We start from the raw sequence: 19,092 nt of genomic DNA, 5'->3' as shown, positions 1-19,092 counted from the left end.
CCATCAAACATCTTAAAAATAAATAGTGTTGTTATCCTGATTTTGGTGGACCACAGAGGTTGCTGATTTTGGTTGACCATCTGCCAGGTTTGTAAGACAAGCCCTCTTGAATTCTTGGTTGGAATTCAACATAGTGCTAAGTAAGCATTCCTCAGTGCAAGAATTTCTGCTCATTCAACAAAACATTCTCCCCCTGTGTACCCCCTAAATATGTTCTAGGGGTTACTCTGACCCCCCAGGGACAGATTTGGGGCACAGGAGGAGAAGGGAGGAAAGACCTGTTGCACCGATAGAAATCCTTGTCCTGACAGGATAGGTTAGTTGAATCCTGCCCCTTCTGTTGGAATTCAGTATCTTTGCATAGTTGAAAAAACAAACAAACCCTGACCAGACAGGCAAACTCTTTGGCTAATGATTGACACTGAGGGATGCATGTGGCCACCGTAATTAGTGGCCATTGGTTACATATGCACCCTCCAGGTTTAGATGCTGTATGCCTCTTGAAGGCAACTGCTGTGGAGCAACACCATATCCCATTATGTGCTGAAGTATATTTGGAATCTTTTATGTCCTCAGAGTTATGCTCTGGGTTAAGAGAGAGAATGAATGGAAATCTTTTTCCATAATCTTTATCAATGCCGATTTTCATGTTGCCTTTTATGAAACCATCACTGCCTCCCAGTGGTACAAGCTAGCATCAGATATGAAATGAAAGAGAGTTTGTGAGTGCAGGAGCTGATGAAGTATGTGTAGCCGATTTTATCTGTTATTGTGTTTGATATTGGTATGCTGAGTTTTGTTAGACTGTTAAGACTGTGATGGTGTTTTGGACAGCAAGAAGCACAGCGAGATACAGTATATATATAACCCCAGCTGAAGGATAAGATGATGCACTATTGAATACAGTCGTACCTTGGTTCTCAAACGGAATCCGTTCTGGAAGTCCGTTAGACTTCCGAAAACATTCAAAACCAAGGTGCAGCTTCTGATTGGCTGCAGGAGCTTCCTGCAGCCAATCAGAAGCCACAGAAGCAGCGTCAGACATTTGGGTTCCAAAGAACGTTTGCAAACCGGAACACTTACTTCCGGGTTTGCAGCATTCAGGAGCCAAAATGTTCAAGTCACAAGGCGTTTGACAACCAAGGTACAACTGTATTCAAGCTATTTTAAAAAAAATACTAAGTGGAAAAGGAACTTTATAATGGAGACATCTCCCCCCCCATCCCGCCCTGTTTGTGCCCATGATGGCGCATTGGGCTACCACCTGGCTGAAACTAAGCAGACTTGGGTCTATATGTCACCTTGGGTTCCATGATGGAAGAATGGTGGAATACAAATGTAGGGTGGGATGGTCGTCATCATCATCATCATGAAGCTTGAACTTCTGTGTTAAAATCAGCTAGCTTAATAAATAAGTACTTGAGAAAGTTTACGCATCTGACTATGTCTACATTAATGTGTCAAAGCAATTCTACCCATAAGCAGGTAAGGAAGTGTTCAGATTTGTGACTCCTTTTTGTCTCTGCTGCCACAGGAAACCTTTACAGGAAGAGTAGCAGGATCCCATATTAGCAAGATCCCATAATCCAAGGTAGCTACAAACTGTAATAATAATAATAATAATAATAATAATAATAATAATAATATAATTTCAAAATTATTAGACCTGTCAGTAGCTCTTTTTGTTGAGTGTATTGTTTGTATGTTGTGTTTGTAGGTGAAATATTCATAAAGAATCACTGAGAGTTAATATGTGGTCTTCATAATTTTGCAAGTAATTGGTAGGTAGCTACATGGTATATGCCAACTATGGACTGAGTAGTATAATAGATGAATGAAAGTATCAATCCTTCTACAACATATAGCCAGACGTTTAAATGACAGAGAAGTCCTCCAGCAGTTCCCTCTTGGAAGAAGATATGAAACTACATTTCTGTGATGTGGAATTGCTCCGTTGCTAGCTCAGCTAGACAGCTAGGTGCTTGAGCAGAATGGGACATTTCTTCTCAGGGTCTAATAATGCATGGATAATAATAATAAGAATAATAAATTTTATTTATATCCCGCCCTCCCCAGCTGGAGCCGGGCTCAGGGCGGCTAACAACAATAAAACAGTACAACACAACACAACACAACACTCTAAAATCATTCATTAATTCATTGGTTGATTAATTCATTCATAATTAATTCATTGGTTGATTAATTCAAATCAACCATTGGGCCAGAGCTCCGCGAAGATTGCCGAAGGAGGGAGTCAGGCTGTGCCCTGGCCAAAGGCCTGGTGGAACAGCTCTGTCTTGCAGGCTCTGCGGAAAGATGTCAAGTCCCGCAGGGCCCTGGTCTCTTGTGACAGAGTGTTCCACCAGATCGGAGCCACAGCCGAAAAAGCCCTGGCTCTAGTTGAGGCCAGCCTAACCTCTCTGTGGCCTGGGACCTTCAAGATGTTTTTATTTGAAGACCGTAAGTTTCTCTGTGGGACATACCAGGAGAGGCAGTCCAGTAGGTACGAGGGTCCTAGGCCGTATAGGGCTTTAAAGGTTAAAACCAGCACCTTTAACCTGATCCTGTACTCCACCGGGAGCCAGTGCAGCTGGTATAGCACCGGGTGAATGCGATCTCGCAGCGAGGACCCCGTAAGGAGTCTCGCTGCAGCATTCTGAACCCGCTGGAGTTTCTGGGTCAGTCTCAAGGGCAGCCCCACGTAGAGCGAGTTACAATAATCCAGTCTGGAGGTGACCGTCGCGTGGATCACAGTGGCTAGGTCAGGGCGAGAGAGGTAAGGAGCCAACTGCTTAGCTTGGCCAGCGCATACACCCAAAGAGGCTTTCCCTGATGTCCTGCCCCCTGCTGAAATCAGGTTTGCACTAAACCTATTGTAGACAATAGAATGCATTTTTCAACACTAATTATGTCATGGGAATGATTTGGGAACCCCCAGGGGATGTACTCTGACGCCTGAAATACCCCCAGATTCACCCTCCCAACTTCTTTCCCTGATCACAGCATTCAGCACTCTGCTGCATGGCCACATTCTAACCTTTCCCTGGATAGCATTTGCATGGTGAATATGACATGTGATGCTAATGATGTAGCTGCAGCAATCTCTATTTCCTGTTACTGTGATGTTTTTAAAAAATGTGCAGCCAGAGTCTCAGAAATCTCCTCAAGTCCATTTCTGTATCTGTGGAGGAGCTGGGTCACACATTAGGTTGTATGAGGAAATACGTTCTCAGGGATGGTAATGCGAAGAAAATTCTATAACATCTGATTCAGCCCACACTTTCCTGTCTCACACCTTAATGTGTGCCAGTTGGAAATTGCTGTTAGATTGGTTCTGAGCCTTCTTTGTGAAAGAATCTATATTAATGGACTTCTTAGAAATTGGCCTACATTTTGTATCAGAAAATGATTGTAAGTGCTTCCTTAAATTGTGTTTTGAAGGAATAATTGATACATAATCACATTTGATGATGAGTCTCCTTTTTATTTATTTATTTTTTGCCAGGATGATAGGCTACTTAAAAATATAACAGCCCTGCAGGATCAAGTGAAGAGTTCATCTAGTCTAGCAGTCTCTTCCTAACATTGGCCAGCTGCATGCTTCTGGAAGGCCCACCAGGAGGCGCCCACCAGGAGGCTAAATTTTACAAGAAAACAATGTGGTGGTGTGACCACTTTTCTGAAAGATGCTGTCTTGAATATTGCCTCTGGTCATAGTGAACTGCTGTCCCATAGAGATCCAGTTCTTGCACTTGGATAAAATCAACGCTTATATGATTTGAGGGTAGCTACATTATTGGGTTTAATTCTGTAGATAAGTTTTATTATTCATGCAGATTATGCACGTGTGTGACTCCTAGGATGAATCAGAGCACATAGTAATAAATATCTTTGCTTAAGATTGTTTCTTGAAAGTCTTAACAGTTCTCACTTCATGATACTGGATTCTTAAATGCAATTGGCACTATCTACCCACCTTCATTTCTGTGAAAGGTTCCCCCACCCCGCAAAATTGTTGCCTCTTTTGTTAAGAAGTGTGGAGAAAGGATTCCTGGTAGAGTTGCTCTGATATATAAAATGGCCTTTCTTTGTCCATATGTAGTATTAGTAAACATCCTCTAATGCGAAACTTACTCTGAATGCAGTTGAAGTCCTTACATCTACAAGATATTTCAAAAGTGCAACTGGTTTCCTCATATATTCAGTCACACTTGGACTTCGGAAATATTTGATCTTTCTGTAAAGGATACATAAAAGCATGCCTTGCCCTATTTTTCATGGAGCATCATGTTTGCAATGGATAGTTTTGTATAGTTGGAGTGGCCATGTGTTTTAGGCAATGGTTTGCAGCCGTGCCAGGGGAGCCACTGCAGCAAAAGTGAGGGACAAGTCTCTGAAGTGTGCTATGTTGATCCCTGGAGCAAGTAAGATGAGCCTTCTCTAGATTTTTGCTTCTGTCTTCAGAACCAAATCCCTGTACGCTGCAGAACAGTTTTCAGGAAACCTAATTGTTTGACCAAAGCATAATTAGAAGTTCATGGTGGAAATATTGACTCAGACATAAAAATATTGATTGCATATGTTATGTGATTAATTAAGAGATCTGTGGGGAACAGACTTCACATTCATGGATTATTGTTCTAGAAGTGCACCAGCAATTTTGCAAATGGGCCATCTCTTTTCATTTTTGTCCCTACTGTTGTCTCTATACCCACTCCACCCACCCCATTACTGTACAGAAGCATTTTGATTCAGCTAAATGTGAGGTTCAGTTTTAACACTTACTTGCTTACTTAGTCAAACCCTTATTAGACATTTAAAATATAGACCATCCATTTATAAACAACTCTCCCAGTTTGCAACTAATAATTATATCTCTAATTTCCTCCTCTTTCACCCTTGGCCACTCCTTTAGTTTATCTAGTTTGTTATTGTTGGACTCCTTTCCATTCAATTTACTATGTAGATAATTAAATATGGAAACGAAATACTGAGACAATTTAGATTCTGCAGTTGATGGGACAGCTGGTTGGTCGCCAGCTTTCAGACCTCCATATACTCCCAACCAAAACACTTTGTTACTTTTGTTTTGAATTAAGTCAATTGGGACCATTTTTGGGTGGCATCTTTTTGTTTCTTTTTGGCCAGAACTAGGTGATATTTTCTTTTTTCGTCAAAGTAGGAAGGTTCTAGTTTGGTACGGTTATCTTTGGAAATTTGGCACATTTATTTATTAATTTTTTAAGTTGAAGACATTCATTGTCGAACCAGGGACTAGTTCTGCTTTTAAGTACCCTGACTTTTGGTGGAGTGTTAAGCTCTTCAAACATTTTGAAGATTTCACTATATACTTCCAGAATGTCAGTACAAGAATTGATGTTCTTTAGATTAAAGAGTAAAGGTAAAGGTAAAGGGACCCCTGACCCCAGGTTCCTAAAAGCAACTAAGTTTTTGCCCCACTGCTAGAATCATTTCCTGGAACGATTTTAGTTGGGCCATTTGCTCATGTTGACAAAAAATTGTGTTGTTATGATTAGTTGTTTCTAAATCAAAGCTTAAATTTATAGACATCAGCAGTGGTTGGTGATTGTTTTCAGTGAGTGTCCCAATTCTAAAGTTCACTATCAGATTTACAGTGTCACAAAGGACCAGCATATAGTTGATGACACTACACCCTGGTGGGGGGGTATGTAAATTCCCTGTTTCTATCACCATCTATTGAACCATTCACAATTTGTAAGTTAAAATTATTACACAGCTCAAGCAAGCATATACCTTCCCTATTTATAACCTTGTCTCTAGAGAGTCTTCCTATTTTCATTGAATGTGCGATGCCATTGGTGGTATTCCAATTTAATACTCACCCTAGCATTAAATGAGGTGTTTGGGTATCTATCAATCAAACTTTCAATGTAAAAGTTTAGTTGTGACCAATTCTCAACAGAGATATTACTTGATGTAGCAAGGAGGGATATTGACATTTATAAGCAGCAAAATATCATTTTTGGAAGTTAAAAGTAGAGCTTGTGCAAATGAAGAGAATTTTTTCTAACTGTTTGACTTCAAACCCTAGGGTGTCTTTAAACAGACCACAAAGCATTGCTTTAAGCCGGCCCTTGGAGTTAGGTTTCGATGCAGGGATCGTATAAGATCGTATAACTCCCCAAATGCATTTCTCATTCATACTCCGTGAAGAGCACACTTTTTCTTTCTTTCATGCTTTAGGAGAAGGTGGTAGTAACTGATGATTCAGCTGGGAAAATCCTGGAATTGTAGTACATAGTGACTGAATGCTTGGTAAGTTTATAGTATCTGCCATTTGCATAGAAAAGGAGCATGAAACTGTTCTCCAAATATGTAACAGGAAGGTCAGCTTTGATCTTGTGTGATTTAGCAGAAAATCTAAGAGGTTTACTACAGGTTTCTATTTGTTGGTTCAGGGGAAATCTCACATATATATTGTAACATGATGATGTCAATCCTGTGTAAGCGATGTCAGGTATATAAACTAATATCACACATAATCTTCGCACAGGATTTGTGTAATTCCTTCCAGAAGTAACTTTTATCTGAGAATGTTGTAAGTTGTGAAACAAGCTTTAGTAAGTCCTGCACAGTATAGAGGCTGATTACTCATATTCCTGAATTGGGCCTTTGCTTTTTAACATCCTGGCTGCCATGTTGTTTGGATTGCCTTATGACAGCCACCTCTGTAATGACAGATGATGAAAAGAATGCTGTCTGACTTCTACGTAAAGGAAAAGTAAAAATAAAACAAATGATTGTCTTCCTTAGCAAAGAATACAGCAAGGGCAGTACGCCAATAAACTACGCACACTGGATGACTAACAGGGCTCCTACAATATCAGTGTAGGCAGGGAATGTGCTATGTTGCCAAAAAAGCATACCATAGGTGCTTCCGAATGCTTTTAGCCCCTTAATGCCTTTCTCAAAAATCAAATTTTGAGGAGAATGGTGCTCATTCATGCTTGAAAAACAATTTCGATAATAAATCATTTTTAAACTGGTGGCCTTAGATTTAGCCCAGATGAATCTATCTGAAGTCACAGGGCTAATTTGGCTTATATCTACATACAAGGCTGAAGACTGAACTGTACATTGTTGCTTCTTACTAGTTGAACAATTGCTTCTAAAGATAAATAGTTGGGCTTCTGAGCATGTGTTCAATTTTCTTTCACTGATAAAGTATATGTAGTGTATATGTTACTGACTTCAGCAGTTGCTTCTAACAAATGCATAATAATGAAACCATTAAAAATAGCTAGGCATAAGAGGAGCATCCATATAAAGTTACTTGTTTGATCTCAGAGTATAACTTCTTTCCCCGATGCAAGGGAGATAATTTGTTGTTCTATTATGTGCTTTGTTATACAAATGCATGTTTAGTGGTCTACACAAGTTGTGCTGTAAGTACCTCAATACTATGTAAATATGAAGTAGAGCCCATGAATGGGAGGCAGGACACAGTACCTATCCACCACTACATATATTCCAAGTAACTCCTCTGTGTATAGAAATCATGTGATAGAGGTGCCTGTGTGTTGAAGGTCAAAGTCTGCTAACGGAATGGGAAGTGACCATAAGGCCAGGAAAAGCCTGGGACCAACCACAGTCGGAAGGGAGTAGAAAAAGATGGTGTTTTAATTTAAATATCAAATTCTGAATTTTGCACATCCACAGATTTCCAATACAAAATTTGGCTAGATTTCATATATGGGCAAAATTATTCCAATGCATTGGACTAATGGCTGAAATCACCAATCGTTTTTGTGTTGTCTGCTACTGCTGCAGTTAATTAGGGCTTGTTTTCTATCCTCATTAATTCAGTTTAGAACTTGAAATCCCAACCTCTTTCCCCACAAATGTTTGAAAGCAGAGCAGTCTCCCTTTGCTTAATTGAACATTATGATGCTCTGTCTCTGGCTCCAAGTTACCATGTGTAGAAAGCTAAATGAAAGTATAGCATGAGATAATCTTCCCTGATAAAAATCAAAGGCAGGAAAAACTAAATCTCTAACAACCCATTGTCAGGAAATAGATTGTAAGAGAAACCTGAATGAGTTGTCTTGTATTTATTCCAGAGATTTTGGGGTTCTTACTGGATATGTACAAGGTTTGAGCATAGGAAGTGGCCCTGCTTCCTGCTCAGCAATGTCTGCACAAACAGCTGTGGCTTCCTAGTCCTGTCTAGAGATTCTGTCTATTAAAACTGGAATCTTCTTCGTGCAAAGAATGTTCTCTTCCATAGACCCTCGCTACAGTTTTCTACCAAAGGAATGACTTATCTTTTCAAGAAATCTTACAGAGGAAAATATATGATAGAAATTATGGAAGAAACATGGGAAAAAAAGACTACACTTTGGAAAAGAGCATAAATTTTAGATGCCACCCACTGACCACTCTCCCCTTTCAGGTCCTTTGAAATAAAATAGTGGTTGCAACACAAGCAGTCATTGCAGGATACAGTCCACCAATAACGTGGTCCAAAGGCCAATATTTTCTGGTTTAAGTTATCAACATTTGTCTCACTCATATCCACAGCTTTATGCTTTATACAGTTTTACATTATTGTGATAATTTTCCTTAACCTTCTTAAAAACACTTGGTATTAGAACACACGTTTACACCGTGAACTGAAATACAATCAGCATGAATTAAGTCCCCCCCCCCAAAAAAAACCCCACCCATGGTGCTACTGATGGTATTAAATGTTGTCTCGTTTTTCCCCCTTTTCATTTCTTTCTTTCTAAAGGGTTTTTAAAGCATAAAACATTTGCAAATTCAAGATCAATTGTCCGAGAAAGTATCAGAAGTGTACCAGAGGAACCATTGGGAGAAGTAACCATGTGACTGAGAATTTTTGCTGCTTGACAAATGGTGAGTGCATTACTGTGGATCTTGACTTTTAAAAAAAGAAAAAAGAGTGCAAACTTTTCCACTTCACCATAGTGAAAATGTTCTAGAAATATTCTCAGAACATTGCAGTGCATAAGTTAGAAGCATCCTTTACAGCCTGGACATTCTGCAAATAACCACTCCTAGTAACATGCCCCTTTTAAAGCTCTTGGATATAAACTTTGGGCTGCAGAGATTAATTTTAAAAAAATACTAACTGCAGAAGGAATCTAAAGACAACTTAAAGAAGAAGTTAAAATATTGTTGATGGAAGTTTACTGGAAGCAGCTCTAAAACAACAGTATACTATATCATGAGTTCAGTATCCGTATTCAAACCTAGAAGGTTATCTCGGTGGATCAAAATTTCAGCACCGTGGACAGTATATTTTCGGCAACTGGGGAATTTTTGACTTCCATCCATAGGGGTACACTACTTCTTTTAAAAGCAGATGATTATGGAAGACTGGGTGGTCTGCAGGTATGAGAGATCTATGCATACCTGAGTAAAGACTATAGTATTACACCACAAGAGCAGAAGAGTAGTTGGGAGAGAATCTGCCCAGCTACTTGGAGATTCCAAGACAAGAGTGATACTTAATTTTCTAAAATGTGGGAGAAGAGATCCATGTGAACTTGTGTTTCTTGCCTGGGCTCATCCTGAGGGAAACAGGAGTGGGAGTAATAAGAGATAGGATGCTGAGGTAGCCAGGAGAAGGTTTGGTTGGGTGATTCGTGGACAATGATCCACTAAACAGCAGATTTGGCTTATGCATCACAGTAGTATCTAGGAGACCTACAGTCTTACCTTTTCTGAAGATGTGATCTTTCTGTAAAGTATTTATGGCCTTTGATACCCACAAATCAGCAAGAACTATAATGCACAACACACAGCTGTCTTTGCTTACAGTCAACTCATTGGAGGCAGAATTTAATCTTCCTCTTAACCAGTGCCAAGCTGTAAGTAGAAGTTAGGAGTACTTCCTCTCTGATGCTATGTGCCAAATAAATACATGGAAGTATTGCAGCCCTTGAGTGCAGTGGTACACTCTCAGCTACTGTTTTCAGATCAGATTCTGAGAAAACAGCTAATGCTTTTACCTAAATGCAATGCTGGATCAGCTCTTCAGCAAAAAGAATAGATTCTCATAAAATCTGCTGACAGTGCTCAGCTTCTGCTTGGGTTAGGAGTCAACTGGGAGTAAATCTATCCCTAGTTTACAATACCCATTTAATCAGCTGTTTTGCAGCAGCTCTCCACATTATGGTTTCATGCTTATACTAATGCCTTCAGGGATACAATGATTGCATTGTAAAACAGATAGTGTGATGTGGGTTTGGAATTGCCCAAGAAGGATGGTAAATTATTTTTGTATGCCACAACTGCCGCTCAAATTTTACTAGCCAAGAAGTGGAAAACGCAAGAACTACCAACTGTGGAAGAATGGCAGATGAAGATGATGGACTTTATGGAGCTAGCTGACCTTACTGGAAGAATCCACGACCAGAAAGAAGAGGAATACCAAGAAGACTGGAGGAAATTTAAGGACTATTTGAATAATTATTGTAATATTAAAAATTAGAAATTACTTGAAAGTATCAAATAGGCCTAGGATTAAATTAGAATTTATTTAAATAAATGGGATTTAGAATACTAAGAAAAGTGAATAAATTTGATTATAACTGGAACATTGTTATTAATAATGATATTGGAAAGCTGTTACATTCAGACACAAGGAAACTCAGAGGGGAGGGACTAGAGGACGACAAGTAATATGTTTATAGGGTTGGACTTTAAAATAATTAAGTTTGCCAAAGTGGCAGAGAGATATTTCTAGATTTGTCTGGCAGGGCAAGAAGCCCAGAATAAAATTCAAGATATTAACTGATGCCAAGGAAAGAGGTGGATTTGCCCTGCCAGACCTTAAACTTTATTATGAATCAGCAGCTTTTTGCTGGCTGAAAGAATGGCTACTTCTTGAAAACACAGACATTTTGGATCTAGAAGGTTTTAACAATGTATTTGGATGGCATGCATATTTATGGTATGATAAGGTCAAAGCACACAAAGCATTCAAAAACCATATTGTTAGGAAAGCATTGTTTAATGTTTGGATAAGATATAAAGACTTATTGGAAAATAAAACCCCAAGGTGGCTGTCACCAATGGAAGCAAAAGCTCTGAAAAGGCTCAATATGGAGGCCAAATGGCCGACATATTGGGAAATTTTGGAGCAAGAAGGAGATAAATTGAGATTGCAGAGTTTTGAAAAATTAAAAAATAAAGTGAGAGATTGGCTCCACTATTATCAGATAATGGAGGCATATAATTTGGACAAGAAAATAGGCTTCCAAGTGGAAAAGTCAAAATTAGAAACAGAATTGTTAGAACCCAAAACTAAAAATTTGTCAAGAATGTATAACTTGCTGTTGAAATGGAATACTCAGGATGAAATGGTGAAATCTGCTATGATTAAATGGGCACAAGATGTTGGACATAATATTATGTTCGCTGACTGGGAACAGTTATGGACCACAGGTATGAAGTTTACAGCATGTAATGCCTTAAGAGAGAATATTATGAAAATGATATACAGGTGGTACATGACCCCAGTCAAGCTTGCAAAAATTTATCATTTGCCCGATAATAAATGTTGGAAATGTAAAGAAACTGAAGGTACATTCTTTCACCTTTGGTGGACGTGCCCAAAGATTAAGGCTTTCTGGGAAATGATATATAATGAACTGAAAAAGGTATTTAAATATACCTTTCTGAAGAAACCAGAGGCCTTTCTCTTGGGCATTGTCGGCCAACTGGTGCCAAAGAAGGACAGAACTTTTTTCATGTATGCTACAACAGCAGCAAGAATACTTATCGCAAAGTATTGGAAGACACAAGATCTACCCACTTTGGAAGAATGGCAGATGAAGGTGATTGACTACATGGAATTGGCGGAAATGACTGGCAGAATCCGAGACCAGGGAGAAGAGTCGGTGAAAGAAGACTGGAAAAAATTTAAGGACTATTTACAGAAATATTGCAAAATTAAGGAACTTTAGAAGGATGTTGGATAGAAACTAAGAGGTTTTTAGCTGTAATGCTTTAAGAGACATGGGAAAAAAAAGGTTAACAATTGGGTAAAAGATTAATGGTAAGGATTTGCTGAACCAACAAATTGAATTGGAATACAAAGAAGGGAGGTATGAGGAGGTCCGGGGAAATAAGAGTAAGGAAGATAGGTTATGGAACATTATTGTGTTTTTAACTGTTTTATTTTGTATGTTTTTTTCTTACTTTTTACTTTTTTGTTGTAATTTATACTTTTTTCTTTGTTTTCTGTATTTTTGTGAAACTTTAATAAATATCATTAAAAAAAATAAAAAAAAATAATTAAGTTTGTTTTTGTTGTATATTTGTTGTTTTTTATAGATGTATTTTTTATTTTTGTTTCAGTTTGTTTTTTGGTTGTGCAACGTTTGTTGCAGTATTTGTTATAATTGTAGAAAATTTAATAAAAATTATTGGAAAAGGAAAATTCTTAGCGTTTAGCTTAGCACTTATATTTCTTTCAAGTTGCTGGTAGTACATTTAACACCCATCTCTTTGTGTGGAAACATTTTTTTATTTTGCTTTGCAATATACTGGTTTCTGTTGAGCTTGGAATCTGCTCTATTTCCCTTCCTGTCTCAGAAGAACATTTTCCTCCCATAAATCAGCCTTCTGCAGTACCAGTTGGTTGACCCTAGCGTAGAAATCTGTAAATGTGCTTATTGTATGATACTAAGCCATTTTTAGACCTGTAGCCTAAATGTGTGTCTATATTCGAATGTACGGTGAGCTTATGGGAGAAATCAGTAAGGGAAATACTGTTATTGGAAAATGTCATGAGGGCAAAATAAATTTCTGTTGAGGGAATTGGTTGGTCAATGGAGTAACTTCACCTGCTTTCATAAGATTGATTTATGTGTTGTGATGGCCCTTCTCTATTACTGCATAAATACTGAGTAGGTGGAGAGAATCTTTTATCTAAACATTTTGCACCCTATGCTAAAAACTGGCATGAGATGGAAGATGTGTTACACACATCATAGCTTGGTGAAAGTACAGGAAGAAAGCTAAAAGCAGTTACCCATTTGAATTTGGATACAGGCAAGAGAACTGAGAAGTTTTAGTTGGAGTTGCTGAATCTAGCATCCTTGGGGTGTAGTTTCTCTCTCTTTGGAGACCTGATGCAGGTTCAGCGGTTTTCCTTCCTTCCAATAGGCTGTATTTTTATATTCACAAATAAGCAAAATGTTATGAAGACACCATAAATCTCCAGTGTATTCTCTTCTAATGAAAACTAAATCCTGTAACACTGCCCCTGGGGAACACTTGCTATGGAATGTGATGCAGGATGCTGAAGGCAATTACAAAACCCAATGATACGTTACAGGAAAATTGTCATGGAGAATAATATCAGTGGTTCCTAGCCATAGTGGCTATGTTCTGCCTCCCCTGTCAGAGGGATTATGGCTCTAAATCCCATTGCTGAGAATCACAAGTGGTGGAGAGTGGTGCTGCACTCAGATCCTGCTTTCCTTGGGCATCTGATTGGCTATTATGAGAAAAGAATGCTGCACTAGATGAGTTTTTGGCCTGATCTAGCAATGTTCTACTTACATTTGTGGGGGCACCTTTTGTCTAATTGAAATCACTTGGCATTTTAATTTTGCAAGTGATATCACAGTTGCAGTCATCATTTGCACTGTCCTTAAAAAAACGGAATATATAGCCAAGTATGTACAAATGTACAAATACAGAGGGACGCGCAGAGCCTAGGACTTGCTGATCAGAAGGTCAGCGGTTCGAATCCCTGCGACGGGGTGAGCTCCCGTCGCTCGGTCCCTGCTCCTGCCAACCTAGCAGTTTGAAAGCACGTCAAAGTGCAAGTAGATAAATAGGTACCGCTCCGGCGGGAAGGTAAACAACGTTTCCGTGCGCTGTTCTGGTTCGCCATAAGCAGCTTAGTCATGCTGGCCACATGACCCAGAAGCTGTCTGCGGACAAACACCGGCTCCCTCGGCCAATAAAGCGAGATAAGCGCCGCAACCCCAGAGTCGGTCACGACTGGACCTAATGGTCAGGGGACCTTTTACCTTTATGTACAAATACAATTAAAATGTGGATCATTTTGCCGAGGCAATGGAAAAATATGTGTTCTTGAGAAATTCTTATTATGGAGGCCTCCAGTGAAGTTTTAGAAAGGGGAGGGAAGAAAAAGAATGTAATACATTAACATATAGAATAAAATCAAATAACATAGCCCCTAGGTAATGAAATCACTGATAGTTATACACATGTATCTTTTAAAATCCCACCCTGCAATGTAAAATGTGCTCAGCTTTGAAGAAATGTAAGCCACAACCCGGCTCAAGACACTTGTAAAGCAAGGTACGGACACTAGCTTTGGGAGGGGGAATGGAAGGGGACATAATTTAGACTTCACACTGGAACATACATCCCATTCAAAACAACATGATGCAGATGAACTGCATCCTTACTTGGATATCGCTCATCATTAAGAAAGTTATATACAATGCTGTTTGTGTATGTTAATCCCTTTCCTTGGATTGTGGTGGTGATCCATTCACACTGGAAAGATGCTTAGAAAACAGGTTGACAAACAACCTATACAGCAGCGGAGAAGCAAAGCTTGTTTAGGATTAGGAATAACAGAATACGAGAAGTACTGCTATAGATTTGTGCCTATTAACATCAACTACATTTTCAAAGGCCAAAGCTATTTACATTTTAAAATTAAATTGCTCTCTTCTTTTATTTTGAAATACAAAGAAATGCTGCAGTACTGCAGAGGAGGGAAACAATTAATTAAGTTAAATGCGTTATCCACACTCTGTTGTTGTTTGTTTCAGCAACATAAACACAGCATGACCTTCAAGCTTTAGTCCTGTGTTCTACCTACAATTAATCAATGGCTTTCTCTGAATTCTATTGTCCTGTTTGCAACAATAAGATCTCCTACCTACATGAACTGGAGAGCTTGTTAAGAGAACATTCAATCATTATTTTTTTAAAAAGAGTCAGTAGGCAGTCGTGTTGGCATAAGTGTTGCACTTGTTTTCTTCCATCAGTCTCAGAAGCCATACACCCTGCAGATTTTGAAATCAAATGACTGCTATGGCAAAGTCCACAAGGTTCTACAGAGAACAAGAATTCAGGCATGCCAACATGAAGCGCACTGTCCCTTATTTATTTCATGCTTCTGGTGAGAGCTTTGGGCATGATCCACTGTAGAAAAGCTGGGCATTCCACAGAAGAGTTGTGAGTTGGATCAGCCTTGATGTGAGTGTCGGTTCAGGTGATTGGATGCTGCAGTTTCTGGAAGACACCAGGGCCCACCATTGCTATGCTAGGGAAAGCCTATGTAACGTTGGAAAGGGTCGATCACTTGTCCTACCTGGGCAGTTATCTTTCCACAAGGGCCGACACTGATGCCAAAATCCAGCATCGCATGAGCTCTGTGAATGCAGCTTTCTCCCAACTGAAGCGCAAAGTGTTTGAGGACTGGGGCATTAGCAGGGAAACAAAAATGCTTGTTCACAAAGCTATTGTACTACCAACTTACTGTATGCTTGTGAAACATGGACCACTTATAAACAGCATCTCCAACTCCTTGAAAGACTCCATCAATGGTGTCTCCAAAAATTTCACATGTCACTTGGGAAGACAAGCGAACTAATGCCGGTGTACTGGAAGAAGCAATGATCACCAGTGTCAGAGCAATGATTCTTCAACATCAGCTTCATTGGACTGGTCATGTTGTTTGGATGCCTGATTATCATCTTCCAAAGCAACTACTCTATTCCAAACTTAAAAATGGAAAGCGTAATGTTGGTGGACAACAAAAGAGGTTCAAGGCAAGTATTTAAAAATGTAGTATAAACACCGACAACTGGGAACCACTGGCCTGTGAGTGCTTCAATTGGAGAACAGCCTTTACCAAAGGTGTCACAGACTTTGAAGATGCTCGAACTCAGGACAAAAGGGAGAAACGTGTTAGAGGACAAACCCTCACCATGATCAACTCCTGCCCAGAAACCTATGTCCCCACTGTGGAATGATGTGTGGATCCAGAATTGGCCTCCACAGCCACGGACTCACTGTTAAGACCATGTTCATGGAAGACAATCTTACTCAGCTACAAGTGATCACCAATGAGGAAGCAGCTATGGGCTGCTGCATAGATACAAACCTAGCATGGCAATCTAATCTAATTAGCTGCATCAGCAGCTGGGGAAAGTTACCCAGGGCTATAAATTTAGAACGTCTTAGCAAGGAAACTTACTCCATGAGCAAGAGGGGAGTCTCAGCTGACAAAACATTTTAAGTACAAAATGTTCAACTTCCTTGAAAACATTTCTCTCGGAGAAACCTGCTCTAAATTAACTACCTTCCAGTTCTAGACTATTTAAAATTGAAGCTACTTGTACTTTTGCATGTTTAGATATCAAAGTTCGTTTAAAAATCAATGTCTATTTTATAGCATGATCCTAGTGATCTTAATATGGAAGCAGAGAGCCGAAGCAACCATGTACAATGGTATAATTGGAGGTACCTAAAAATAAGAATAATTAACCAAGCCTTTGAAAACCAAAGGCATATACCTATAGCCATCAAGCATATTGCATGCTACCGTCTTCTGTAAATGGTTTAAATGAAATCTAATGGTTTGATACAATGTGCTATTGAGAGAGTAGATGTTGCGTGGTGAGTTCCCGCCTTCCCCCTTGGAAATAAAGACATGAGACACAAGAATTCGAGTTAATGGGTCAAATTAGGCCACAACTTTATTGATTACAGGAATTCAGCGGTATTGGCTTAGGCATTGGTCCTAATACTAACCGGTTTCAGCCCTCTTGCTTGAAGGGTTAACCACCAATAGGGGGAGTCCTGCTGAGGCACGTCAACTAGGAGCCGCCCCCGGAGTTATGGCTTGGGGGCGTGCCAAGGGCCCACACCTCCCTAGGCTCAGGACAAGGCCACGCCTCCCGGAATCTTTTACCGGACTACCCTTTGTTTTGGGGGAAGGTGATGGCGCTTCCTTCCCCTCGCAACCCCACCTCCTCCCTAGCTCGGAAGTGGCTTTGTCATAGACTAGGGAAAGAATGAAGGCATGTGAACAATCTTGGTTTAGCTACATTTCCAAAGAATGAAAGGTTTTTCACTTCTACAGATGCCATTAAAAAATTCACGTATATTGCTAGTCGTATAAGAAGGCCATAATATTATGTAAAGTATTAGATTGCACAAGAAAATGGAGCAAGGAGAAAATATAATCAGGAGCTCTTCCAAAGTTGTGATGTTTTAAGCAAGATACAAGTATAGACTATGGAGTCAGCAGGAGTTGTTGCAGTGACTCATGAGAAGGCATTTTTTTGAATCAGAATTTGAAAGCTGGATTGGGTTGGAGGATATCAGACAAGACCTCCAGGTGAACAGTGGCAGTGATGGATAAATTGTCCCAGAAAGGATTAGTGAAAGAAGGCTATGAGCAAGGGTGGAGGGTGGGAGAATAGATTAATTATCCATTAAAATGCCGTAAGACCCCAAGAACCAGAAACCTATATGAGGACCTTTTGATTATGATAATCATAATCCCGCCTCCCAGGGGGAAGGAGTAGCAAATCAATGTATAATCCTGTTAGGATCATAAATATACTTTACTGAAAAGCAATGATGTGCTGATGATACATAAATTTGAAGTGAAAGCTTCATTGTAATGGGTATTTAAGAAGTTCACGAACTGCTTTATAAACTTCTGTTTTCAGAATAGGAATGGCTTCATGATTTTAACTGCACTCTGCAGTACTGCAAACCAACCACATGGTTTCAGTAATGATGAATAAATAATCACGCCTCTTTTCACACAGTTGCACATACACAGAGAAGAGTTGCATACGGGACACTTTTTTCTTCTAAAAAAGTTCAAATCCCAACCTGTGCAGTCCTTCATACTTATGTTGGCAAGCTCCAGAAAAATATTACAATCTTCCCATTGTTCTTTGTGGTCTGGTTGCTATGACTCTGCTCTAGAGTGCATCTGGTAACTATACCAAGGAGTGAGCTTTTGAAGCTACATTCTGGTGTCAGTGGATGACCCTAAATTAAGTTCTATAACCCAAACTGTAACCACAGGCCCAATCTGTCAACAGCTAAACAAATCACATTTTTTCTAGAAGGCCCTTGCATTTTAGTTTTGCCGTTCTGTTTTGGCATCAGAATTCGGCTCTTGTGTTAAGGTTTTTATCTTTAATCTACCTCCTACTTTATTATCCTTGTTTCAGCTTTACTCAATCTGCATGAAGTGGGTACTTGAATGCTTACAGATGTAGTTTTTATTTTAGCTGGAGGATTACAGAGCTTTTGTGTGGCTTTGCATTTTCAGGGTTGAGAGGCTAGGCAACTGATGTGGTAAGAGCAGCTGAACTGACAACCTTTCATTGCTGGGTTTTTCTTTTGTTTTTAAAAACAAAGCTCAGAAGTCCATCACCAAATTGCCTCTAAGTACTGAAAAACACTGAATGCTGCATAACAACCACACACATTTGTTTTAGCTATTGCAGAAAAACAAAAACAAAAAAAAATTCATTGTTTGGCAATAATTGGCCATTGTTAGCTGTCCAAAAGAGAAATGGGGGCTGCTAGGAAAGCCAAAAAGGCATCCTTGAAGGAAGTCCCAACTGAAAGATAGCAAATGCTAACCATTTGTACTATAATGAAACCTAATATTCTTCTGTGTTCTCACAAGAAGCTCATATTTCTGACATCATATTCCATACTTTTTTTTTTTTAAAGGAAAGTCAGTTTTTCAAAAGGTCTAGTTGGGGTTTGAAATGATGTATCTATTTCCAAAGAAGCCCATAAGAGAAAAAAGACCAAAACAAACCTGTGTCCATAGTCTAAACATGTGTGGAGTACTTTGCAGGGTTGTTCAGTCAGTTTAAACATTTGTTTCTTTGACTAATGCTTGAACTAAAATTCCCCTTTGAGAACTTTAATAAGGAGGACTCCTTGGCTTTATTTATTTCTTCTTCTTTTAAATGGTAAGTGCAGGCAGCCCAACCATAAGCTACACTTTGTACAGGTTGCATAACACTGATTTGTAAGCTCACA

The 19,092-nt window shown here is 39.3% G+C and overlaps 1 protein-coding gene across 12 annotated transcripts in view; it reads left to right on the top strand.

Moving 5' to 3' along the window:
• The window catches only part of PTPN5 (protein tyrosine phosphatase non-receptor type 5), a 65,226-nt gene that overhangs the window by 12,834 nt on the left and 33,300 nt on the right, over window positions 1-19,092 (top strand). For 7 of the 12 annotated variants that reach the window (XR_013984096.1, XM_080999103.1, XM_080999111.1 and 4 more), the window contains exon 2: window positions 8,774-8,898. The gene's annotated coding sequence lies outside the window, so the exon portion shown is untranslated. Of the gene's footprint in view, window positions 1-3,670; window positions 3,785-6,225; window positions 6,298-8,773; window positions 8,899-19,092 lie in introns of those variants that run through there. The other 5 variants (XM_080999107.1, XM_080999106.1, XM_080999108.1 and 2 more) reach the window with 2 other exon arrangements.

This window comes from Podarcis pityusensis (assembly GCF_964106645.2).
Source record: "Podarcis pityusensis genome assembly, chromosome: 1".
In the NCBI taxonomy this organism is placed as follows: domain Eukaryota; kingdom Metazoa; phylum Chordata; class Lepidosauria; order Squamata; family Lacertidae; genus Podarcis; species Podarcis pityusensis.
Note: the sequence above shows the minus strand (reverse complement) of the source record. Positions and strands in the feature narration are given on the sequence as shown.